Raw genomic sequence first — 12751 nt, 5'->3', positions numbered from 1 at the left:
GCACGTGGCACACTGTGATAGTGTGCCACATCAGTATGTAGGATCACTTTGTGGGACCCCTTTATGTCTCTAGCAGCCCTCTTACCCTTTTAGATCATTTAAATCTGACCTATGACATCATAAAAATTAACAGGGGATCGAGAATGATGTTTGCATTGCACTAATAAATGTATTTTTTTTCTTTTTTTAATTATTTTTTATACATCTTTAAATATTTTTAAAAAATAAAAAAATATCAATTTATTAATAATTATTTTCTTAATCATTAAATTAATTATTTTTTGTACATCCTTACCACTTGACATGTGCCACGTGGCTAGTTATATATATTAAAAATTAAAAAAATAAAAATAAAGAAGAAACAAAACCACTAACTGACGGGAGTGAGGGTTCGTTGCCTCTCTCCCTCCCTCCCTTAGAGCATTAGTATTGGTTTTATCAAAGCCATCTCCAAAATTTGATGAAAAGTACATGATTTATATAAATCTAAAACCTCCGTAGTCATAACTCCACATTGGATTAACTATTGAATTCATCAAAATAATAATATAATAAGATTCTTTTAATAATTTTATTTTTAATTTTTTTCATATTTAACAATTACACTAATCATATATTAATTAATAATTTAATTTAATTCTTACATTATTATTACAAGACTGTCTTTGTTTTTGGGATACTGGACAAAATCACACATTTCTACACTATTATGAGATACTGCATGCACGAAATTGAAGAATATTCGTATAGATTAAACGTCCGTTGGAGATTAAACGTGAATAAGAAATAGATTTGCTTGGTGAACAGTAGCCTTTCAAATTTGAATAAACTCATCCATTTATTATACCTCAAAACTTTTCACTTATCCATTTGGCTAATCCAATGCAGTTGTGTTTTGATGAAATTCATCATATTTTACATTTGGCTAGGCTTTTGATGAAGTCAATGCCAATGCTAGAATAAAATCTCTTTTTATTCAGGAATTACTAGAATAATGATAGGCTTACTACTTCCTGCCATCTATTTATTACTCTTTTTATTTTTTTATTTTTTATTTTTTACTTAATGGTTAAGGAAGTGACTATTAGTGAAGTTGTATATTTATTTAATTTTTTTCTTAATGATTAAGAATGTTAAAAAATATTAAAATGAAATAATAATAAAATAAAAATTTTGAATACACTATAGAGTAGTAAAAATGTGGTAAGAGAATAGTAAGCCTATCATTATCCCAGAAAAAACAAGAAACAAAAGTGAAAAAAAATGAAAATTGTGACCGCAAACAACGAAATATTTCAAAGGAAAATGCTTGGGCCAGCGAGAGGTGGTCCCAAGACATTTTCCTGATTCTTTGTTTTTTTTTTAAACTTAGTGATTAAGTAAGTATTTTTAAAGAGTATTGATATACATAAAATATATTTTTACAATACATTTCACAACAATGTTGTAAGATAAGGGTATTTTTGTAAAGTAATGTTACTTTTATAAAGTGTTTTACAAAATTACCATTCATTTAACACATTGTTGTGAAATGTGTTGTAGAAAATGTTGTGCATAAATCATTTTCCATTTTTAAATGATGTCGTGATTTTTTTTTTAATTTAGAACATTAAAATAATATATGAAAAAAAATTAAAAAGAATTGGCCTTATCGGTAGGCGGTGTCTAGACCCACTCCGGTGGTCCTAGCAGCCCAACAAAAAAATGCATTGCTAATACAAGTGTATAATCCTCATGGAAGGCTAGGGTTTCCAACTAAGGCAAGAGATGTGTATGAAATGATGGAGGCAATGAGAACTTCGGCTAGGGCTAATGTGGATAAGGGAAGACTAATTTTGGTAAGTGGAGCTTATGGGAAATATGGCCTTGGAAATATGGAGGCTTAAGGAGTTTCGACTAGGGCAATTGGGGAATGGAAGAATGGTGATCTAGGGTTGTACCCGAATATGGTAAGTGTGGGATGCACTTTGGTGGCCGTATGGTGTGTTTGGAGAGATGGAATGAATGCAAGAAAATATAGATGAACAATATGGAAAAAGTATGAACACTCAAGAATTATGAATGAACACAAAGATAACAAATCAACTTTGATTCACGAATTTCACAAAGTTGAAAAGTAATAAGATAGATTGAAACACACATATTCACGAAATTCAAGATGATGATCCTCTACTAGAGATTCACAAATATCACCCAAGTAGTCAAAGTGCCAAACACCTAAAAGATGATCTCAAGAACAAATAATCCGTCCACTTAGGAAATTTGCCAAAAAAAATGTAAACTAAAATGCTAAAGGTCATATTTATAGAGATTACAAAGTGGTAACCTCCAATACGTCCCTTTAAATATAATTAAATAAAATAAATAAAGATAATAAAATATCATGGTCTTAGATGGGCCCTATGATGGCCCATGGCTAGGTTGGCCCTCGGTGGCCTTGGCTAGCCCATGCATGACCTGGGCCCTAACTGGGTGGCTTGGATGCTAAACTTGTGGCTGGCATGACCTGAGCATGGCCTGGGCGCTAGGCTGCCTGGACTGCACACTGGGGCTGCTAACCTACTGCTATATAGGCATGCTGAGATGCTGCTAGGGCGTGCTGGGCTAGGCACATGGGGCTGGTGGCCTGTTGGCATGGTTGCGTGGTGATGATTCACACCTATTCACAAATTTCATGGTGATGATTCTCTACTAGAGATTCACGAATTTCACCCAAGTAGCCTAAGTGCCAAGCACCGAAAAGATGATTTCAAGAACAATAATCCGTCCACTTAGAAAATTAGCCAAAAGATCAAAAAATGTAAACTAAATAACTAAGAATCCTATTTATAGAGTTTACAAAGTGGAAACCCCCAATAGGTCTATTGGAATATAATTAAATAAAATAAATAAATATAATAAAATGATATGGTCTTACATTGCCAATGTGGCCTGTGACATATATTTTCCCTTGGTGGCCTAGGTTGGCCCATGGCATGGGCCATGGGCATGACTGACATGGCTGGCATGGCTGGCATGCTTGCTGGCGTGTGGTTGGCATGGCCCAGTCATGGCTGGGCGCTGGCATGCGTGTGGCTAGCATGGCCCAAGTAAGGGGCCTGGACGTTAGGGTTGTTGGGCTGCAGGTAGGGATTGCTAATGGCATGGTCTGGCATGGTTGCCTGGCTGGCATGGCTCGGGTAAGGGGCCTGCGCGCTGGCATGGTTGCCTAGCTGGGTGGCTTGGGGGCTGGGCATGTGGCTGGCATGGCCCACGCATGGCCTAGGCATTGGGCTGCCTTGGCTGCATGCTGGGACTACTAGCCTATTGCTATGTGGGCATGGCCGCGAGTGTTGGGCTCCTGCGCACTGGGCATGCGCGTGCTGTGTTGCGCATTGTTGGCATGTCATGTGCTGGGCGTGTGTGCGCTGGGCTGCGCACAGGCAGGGCTGTCACTAGCCTCACTGAGCGTTCTGGGTGTGACATGGCAGGGGCAATGGCATGCCTGCGGGGTTGTCATGGGCATGTCAAGGCTAAGGCCGTGGCATGCTTGTGGGCATGTCCTAGTCATGTCTGTGGTGCTGACATGGGTGTGCCATGGCATGCCTGTGGTGCTGTCAAGTGGGTGTCGTGACAGGAGCCATGGCATGCCTGTGGGGGTGTTGCTGGGCAGGTTAACGGGCGTTGGGGCTGCCTGTTGGCAGCAATGTTTTGAATACCGTACCGGATAGCGTACCGGTCAAGGCACTGGAACGAAATATTTCGGTACCGGTACCGTTTCGGGATAGCGTTTCGGGATAACGTTTCGGGATAGTCGATCTATAAATAAATTATATATATAAATATATATAAAAATTATATTCTAAAATAATAGTCTATATATAAATAAATTATATACAAATACATATATATAAATTATAAATAGTCTAGTCTGAATTGAGGGTTAAAAAATAAGTTTGTAGTTTGAAAAAATGAAAAAATGAAAAAACGAAAAAAAAAAACACACAGGCCGAAATATCGGCCGGTACCGGCCGAAATATAGGCCGGTACAGGCCGAAATTGAGGCCGGTATGACCGGTACCGGTCGGTACGGCCGGTATTTTGGCCGGTACGGAACAGGTATAGTACCTGTACCGGCCGGACGGCCGAAACGAAAAATTTCGACCGTACCGGCCGGTACGGTACGAAATTTAAAACTTTGGTTGGCAGTGCTGATGGGCTGCTGGGTATGCTGATAGGCACTAGGCTGCTACTGGGCACTCTACTAAGTGCTGGGCTGCTGCTGGGCGTGCCATGGCATGTCAGCAACAGTGTCAAGGCATGTTCCATGGGATTTTCAAGGCATGTCAGTGGCCGTGTCAAGGGGCTGTCATGGCATGTTAGCAACCGTGTCAAGGGGCTGTCATGTCAGCGGCTGTCATGGCATGTCAACAGCTTGTTTAAGAGGCTGTTTGGGTTGAGCCATGGCATGGTCAAAAGGAAAAATGTAAGCCATGTTCTAATTGACCCGTGTTATTCGTGCAATCTTCTTAGGGCATATACTAGACCCCTAGAGAAGTCCTCTAAAGCTAAGTTTGACCCCAAAAGTGGCCCAATCTCGGCTACCCATACATGCCTATGACCTTGTCTTAGGGTGATTTTTGTTAGGGTCTTGACATTGGCACTGCATGCTGATGAGGCACCCATGGCCCAGTCATGGCCCCTGCCATAACATGCCCAGGACATGCCCGCATGCATGCCACGGCCCCAGCCTTGGCATGCCCATGACAACCCACAGGTAATGCCATGGCACGCCCAAGATGCCCAATAAGGCTAATGACAACCCTGCTTGCACGCAGCCCAGCGCACACACGCCTAGCACATGACGTGCTAGCAGCGAGCATCAACAACCCGCGTGTAGCACAAGAGCCCAACGAGCGCGACCATGCCCACACAGTAGCAGGCCAGCAGACCCAACGTGCAGCCCAGCGCCTAGGCCACCCTGCCAGGCAACATGCCAGTGCCTAAGTCCTTTGCCTTTGTCATGCCAGCAGACCACCCAACCAAGCAACCATGCCATTAGAAGCCCGTGCAGCCCAATAGCCCCAGCGCCAAGGCCACCTTGCCAGGCAACATGCTAGCGCCCAAGCCCCTTGCCTGGGCCATGCCAACAGGCCACCCAGCCAAGCAACCATGGCATCAGCAGCCCCTGCATGCAGCCCAACACCCCCAGTGCCCAGGCCCCTTGCTTGGGCCTTGCCAGCCACATGAATGTTAGCCTCACGCCAGAAAGCATGCCAACCATATCAATCATGTCCATGGCCCATGCCATGGGCCAGCCTAGGCCACCAAGGGCCAACGTATGTCATGGGTCACATTGGCCATGCAAGACCATATCATGTTATTATCTTTATTTATTTTATTTAATTATATTCCAAGGGACCTATTGGTGATTTTCACTTTTTAATCTCTATAAATAAGACCCTTAGTCATTTAGTTTACATCTTTTGGCAAATTTTCTAAGTGAACGAATTATTGTTCTTGAGATCATCTTTTCGATGCTTGGCACTTGAGCTATTTGGATGAAATTCGTAAATCTCTAGTAGTGGATCATCACCTTGAAATTTGTGAATATGTGTGATTCAATCTATCTCATTTCATCACCGTGCAATTCGTGAATCGGTGGTGAATTATCTATCAATCTTATGAGTATTTCTTCTATTCCATTCAATTATACATCCTTATTCTTATATTTCCTAGCTTGTCCATCTATACTTTCTTGCATATCAAACACATCCTAAACCTTATTTTTAGTATTGTTTAGTTTCTCAAAATATCCATATAAACCAAAAAGAGAGTCTTCATATTCTTTTGTTGAGTCCATTCATTCTTTATTCATACAATTTCCTACAGTTCATAAATATTCTCATTGTCATACATTGTTTTGCATTGTCTCATCTCACAAACACGTACCACGCCTATCACCACTCCAAGTCTATACTTTCCGTATTCATCAATCCCATAAGACTTACTACCATCACTCCACCAATTGTCTTGGCCAAAATTTACCATTGCCTTATACATTCCAGCAATTTACCTATTGTAATACGCATTCCTTACACATATCTTCCCTTAAGACTCACTATACTAGCCTCCATCATCTCCATAACTCATAGCCGAAAACCTAGTCTTCCATGAGAGGTTCTTAAACTTTAGGAAACTCTAATCCACTTTCCATATCCACATTCCTTATCTTTAGGAATCCTAATCTTTCTTTCCAAACTCTAATTCCTACCCTTTAAGACTTTTCATCTCATCTTCTAAATCCAATCCCTAAAATATTCAATCACTCAAACCACACAATCCCTAAAATCTCTCCATTCTTAGAATCTTTCAACTCAACCAAAGACTTTCATCCTATTGCCATATTCAAATCCTATATTTCTTATCTTACCCTAGTCAATCCCTTAATTCTAAGAACTTCCCTAGGATCACTCATTCTCTATAATCACTCAAGTCAATCAAAGACTATCATCATCTTGCCATATCCAAATCCTATCTTTCATTTTCGAATCCCTAAACACAAGAAACAACTCTAAGATAAGGCAAGCAATGATATTTAGTTCCTGCCCATGGGGACATGTAGACTATGTTGAGTTCACTAAATATAAGCAATTTTTAGTTCGGTGCTGAGGTAGGAATGTTTAGTTCTACGTCGTTTACCTCGATCTAGTCCCTAAATTCTATGTTGTCATCGCCTTGGTTCTCCTTGTGATGACCGAATACCTTAGCCTTCTTGCTTGTTCTTGGATCAATAATGGCATGTATGATGACAATGACGGGTTTCCAGTTTGATGAATGTATGGTGTTTAGTGATGGAAATGATGATGATGATGAGTTCGGGTGATCTAAGTGGAGAATATGCGTGTTTGATGCAATGTGGAACGACTTGAAGGTTACCCTTGTTGTTGGGGCCACTTGGATGATATTTAGGGCTCGTATGATGAAGTGTAGCTAGGGTTTTGGGTGTGGCTAAAAGGGATTGCACCTAATTCTGAAAGGACTGAAATGCCAGCAAGGGAAAATTCTAACATCACGGTGAGTTTTGGAGAACTGAAGGGGATTGAGTTTGTAAGAAGCAGAACAATAGTGTGGAGAGAAAAAATACAAATTGGAGAGAAGAGAAGGGTGAAAGGGAGTTTTTTTTTTTTTAAATGATATTTGCAGCCGTGGAGTGCATAAGCCCCTCACAATCTATTTGAAAAAAGTGAGTAAATATAAGACCCACATGAAAAAAATAATAAGTTTTTAATAGTAGACTTTACTCTTTTTCAAACGATTGTGCAGCGCTTGCGCACTCCACAACTATATATAGCATTACTCTTTTTTTTTTTAATGCTAGGGGGACCAAAAATGGTGCCCCGTTATACTGATCATTACAATTGCACTTTTTTCTTTCTTTCAAATATTTTTTAAATATAAAAAATACAGAATCAGTCAAATTAAGGCCACCACTTTCGATCTCCCTATCATTTTCCCTATTTTTTTTTAGTAACTAACCAAGCAACGAAGTAGTATGTTTGAGCAGTCGAATTTATAGGGGCATATTAGCATTTTCGTTCGAATTAAACTATAGTAATAAAATCAATAACACATAATTGTAAATTGTAAATTGTAATATAGTAATATTATTAGGTTAGAAAATCACAGTATAAATTATACTATAATATGAATCGAGTAGTATTAAGTTGTAGATATTATAAAAATCAAGTAATAAAAATTATGTAATAGATATATACCATAGTATCAATTGTACTATCATAGAAATAAGTTGATAGCTAAATCATGGCTATAATATGACAACATAAATATAGTTATTGAATCCAACGTTTCAAGCATCATATTACTCTATTTCTACTTATAGATTTTGATGATAACAAACGAGTTCAACCATAAATGAGTCTCAAGTTGTCCATATTATGAAGTTTTAAAGATTAAGGGCATTAACAAATCAAGCATGAGCAAGAAATGAAACAAGCTTACAAATGAAACTCAGTAATTTTGTACATCTATTTCAAAATTTGAAAAATGATCAAAACTCAAAAATATTTTTAAATATACTCACGAAAAATTATTTGCAATTTTCACATGTGCATGACATGATTAAAAGTTTGAAATTTAAAATCTAAAAAGTGATTGATTGTCATTTTTCAAAATGTGCGTATTATGATTAAAAGTTTAGAATTTGAAAGATGATTAATTGTCATTTTTCAACATGCGCATGATATGATTAAAAGCTTAAAATTTAAAATTTGAAAAATGATTGATTGAGATTTTCCACATATGTATGATATGTTTGAAAGTTTGAAATTTGAAAATAAAGTATATGTTTATATACAACTTATTTGAGATCTTCAAAATAACATATTAACTACAAGGTTTACAACATCCATTCATCAAAAGCCTTCAATCTCTCTTTTTCTAAGGTTTGAGCCTTAATACTTGTTCATTATGAGAGATATAGTTTACGTTGTATTGTTTTCAATTCACTCATCGAAGTGTATACTTTGATATCCTACCCACTATTAGCTCTTGTATTAAAAAAAAAAAAAAAAAAAAAAGATGTTTCTAACTCTTGTGAGTGTAGTAGGAGTTCTACACGGGAAATAACTGAGTCACCACTCGGAAGGTGCTTGTAAGTGTAGAATGTGATCTACACGAATTCTTTGAAGCAGTGTTGCTCAAAAGTATAATAAGTTTCTATTTCTACCTAAAAGAGATTGAATAATGAATTTGAGAATTCTCAAAGGGTAACTTGAGGCGAGAACGTAGACAATATGGCTGAACCTCGTTAAAATATTAAGCTTGCATCTCTCTTACCCTTACTTTTTATATTTAATGTTGCTTAGTATTTTATTTACATTTTACATTATATATTTGATGTATAATTGTTAAATTTTATAAAACAACCCAATTCATCCCCCTCTTAGGTTAGTCACATGGGCAACAATAGTAACGAAGTTTATAAATTATATCAAAGTGTAACCTTCTATTTCTCTAAAAGGAAAATAGAAATATTTTAGTCACAAAAAATTCTCATAAAATTAAACTCACAAACTGACGTGACTTAATATGGTACATTAAATTGTAAAACTAATTTTATTGTAAAGTAGATATAACGTATCATATGAAATCATACAGTTTATAGGTTGACTTTTATAGAATCTCTTTGTAGTTGTAACACTTTTATTATCTAAATAATTGTAATAATCCCAAACTACTTTTATTGTAAAGTAGATATAACGTATTATATGAAGTCATGCAGTTTGTAGGTTGACTTTTATAAAATCTCTTTATAATTGTAACACTTTTATTATCTAAATAATTGTAATAATCCCAATTGACAAGACATAGCATGCGTGCACATATACCAATTGTATTGTACAAGTGTAGTAGCTTCTCCTCACCCTGCAAACTGCATGTGGAAGACTGGTCTCGGTGCGACATCAAAGTGAACTTTGATCTATCTCCTTAGAGCATTGGTAATGAAGCGGCTAAACTTTTACTAAAATTTGGTTAGAGAATCTACTTTTACACTTTAGTTAGCCACTTTTTATTGACATTAAATAATAAACTCTTTAAATCTATCTCTATTCTATTAAAATATCTATGTTTAATCTTTATTTATACTTTTTAATTCTAATAGTAATTAGAATATTTATTCCTTATTAAAAAAGCGCACATTAAAACACGACTTTTTTTTGGTAAATATATTTTTCTAACGTTTATATTATTCCAATAGACATAATTTTCCAATGGTCTTATTTTTATAACGGCTATATTTCTCTAACGATTATATTATATCATTACAAAATACGAAAATATTCTCAACAATTTTAATTCAAGTTTCTTTGTAGATTTTTTTTTTTTAATCCCAATGGATCGTTCTCTTTTTCGGAAAATGATACTTCCTGATTCAGATTCTGACAAAATATTTGAGATAGCAAGACAACTTGTTATGGAAGAAGAATAATCAAGCTCACGTGGTCGTTCTAAAAAAATCACGCTAATACATAAGCGCGATCGATTGCAAGCCCACCAAAAATTTTTTTGTAACTATTTTGTTAATATGACAATCTATCCTTACAAATAATTTCAAAAAAGGTTTCGAATGAGTTGGTCTCTTTTTCTTCGTATCCAATCTACGGTAGAAGCTCATTAATCTAATTTTATCCAAAGAAGAGATGGTTCGGGATGACTTGGTTTTTTTTCCCTTCATAAGATTACAACTACTTTTAGGATGCTTGCATATGGTATCATAACTAATTTTATTGATGAAAACTTGAAAATTGGGAAGACTGTCACATTAAAAAGTCTAAAATTGTTTGGTAATGCAATAATTTCATTTTTTTTCTAAAGAGAACTTAAGGAAACTTAATAATGACGACATTGCTAAATTGTTCGCAATTGGTGAGAAACATAGATTTTCAGGTATGTTAGAGAGCATCAATTGTGTACACTGAGAGTGAAAAAAATTGCCCAACTTCTTGGAATGATATGTATTTTAGTCATATCCACAAACCAACAATTATTTTAGAAGTAGTGGCTTCTTACAATCTATGGATTTGACATTTTTTTAATACCTAGGTTGCATAATAATATAAATGTGCTTGATAGATCATTTATATTTTATGGCCTTGCTTAATGACGTATTCCAACTGTTAACTGCACAATTAATGGTCATAACTATGTAATGAGAGTACTACCTCGCTGATGACATAGATACGTAATGAGAAACATTTATTAAAATCATATAGGCTCATCAATGAAACAAGAAAAAACACTTTGATGCCATCCAAGAGTCAGAGAGGAAGGATGTGGAGCATACTTTTGGTGTGCTTTAAGCACGATATGCTATAGTTGGTGGACCTATGTGATTTTTTCACATTGAAATGATCAACGATATTATAATGACATGCATAATTTTACATAATATGATCATTAAAGATGAACATGTTGATAATTGATCTGAAGACTTCTAATATGAACAGTTCAATGAAAGCCCACATGAGCAACTATCACCTAGCCCTACAATTAAATTTAGTGAGTTCATTCAACGTCATCATGATATTAAAAATAAGTGCATTGTCAACTCCAAGCAGACCTTATAAACCACTTATGGCAATTATATAGCAAAATAGAGGATTTTGTCATATATGATTGTATTAATGTTTTTTTTTTTACTGTAATTTCCTTTTGTTTTATATATATATATAAAAGAATGTGTAACTATTGCTCTTATGCAAAGAATGTAGTATGGTTTTTTTTTATTACTTACATCGTGTAATTACCTTTTAATAAACATTCAAACAGGTCATAATTCTTGTTTTTATTTTTCTTTGTTCTATCATATAGACCATTCATATGTCCAAGATAAATGAATTCCAAAACAACAAATAAAATGTTCTTACTTAGGATCGTCAAACCATCAAAGAAAAGTTCAAATTACTTAACCAGAAAAACAAGCCATACAAAACAATATATTTGGTTCAAATATATCATAAAAACTTATCGAAATTACATTTCAGAATATGTTAGTTTCTCCTACTACGACTTTCAAGGATTTTCATTTGTCGTTGATGATGGTATTCTTGTAGAATTAGAGATATGACACTTATATTAATCATCGTAATTCTTTCTTCTTCTTTATTTTCTTCATTTTGTACCTTTTTTTGCTCAACGAGCACATTTTCTTGCTTAAGACATAATTCCTCTTGCCTAAGATAAAATACCTTATTGTCATGATCACATGCTTATTCAAAAAGTTTTATTTTATTCTTTCTATCTTCCTTCATTTTATTTAGTACCATGAGTGAATCTAAGTCCGTTCTTTGTTTTTCCTTCTTAGCTTTACGTGGATTGGTTGATCCAAGTTTGTAGATATTGCATGCAAATCCTCATCGTCTTCTAACTTTACTGAATCTGGAGTTGAAATAATTGAACTGTAATTCTTTCTTTGAATTTACTATTTCTATATGTTCAACCCACTTTAGATGAAATCTCAACATGCACCAACAATAGCCTTCTCATGCCAATCTTAAAAACTCCAAATCCCAAACATAATTAAAACCTTATTTAGCAATTGGAGAAAATTGTACAAAAAATTGATGAAAATATATGAGGAGAACATATCTTATCTTGCTCATTAAAACCACTTTGATGCATTCCTTCAACTTGTGCCAAGTGACTACAAAGTATTTATGAATAATTTTCCATAACATCATCTGCTTTTGATCTTTTCCTTACACTGCATAAAAGGAAACTTTAAGCCATCCCTCCAGACTAAAGTTTGAATCTCATTGTGATTTTTGTGACTAGGTTCAACCGCAATAACCTCAATTTGGGGTAATCAATAAAATTAGGATTTCGTCATTTTTTTTTTTTTTAAAAAAAAAAAGAGTGGATATACTTGGTGTTCATTTATCTCGTTTGTAGATTCTATGAAAAAGTCATTGTCATTTAGAAGATTTGTGAAGTAGGCATCTTGGTGAGTTATTGAATCCATTCCTATTTAGAGATGAAAAATTTATTTCTATACACTAAACTAATTGTTATCTAGAAAAACGAATGCAACTAAATCCATACATTCAATAAGAAACACACGTATAGTTATAGTTTATGACATATAGAAACTACTTTTTTTGATTTTGTAATCTATAAAGGAATGATAACAAATTTTAGTGGATAGTTAATATAACAATATTATAACTCCTCGTATTAATAACAGTATGAT

This window comes from Juglans microcarpa x Juglans regia, chromosome 6D, assembly GCF_004785595.1.
Source record: "Juglans microcarpa x Juglans regia isolate MS1-56 chromosome 6D, Jm3101_v1.0, whole genome shotgun sequence".
In the NCBI taxonomy this organism is placed as follows: Eukaryota; Viridiplantae; Streptophyta; class Magnoliopsida; order Fagales; family Juglandaceae; genus Juglans; species Juglans microcarpa x Juglans regia.
This window is presented reverse-complemented; position numbering follows the sequence as displayed.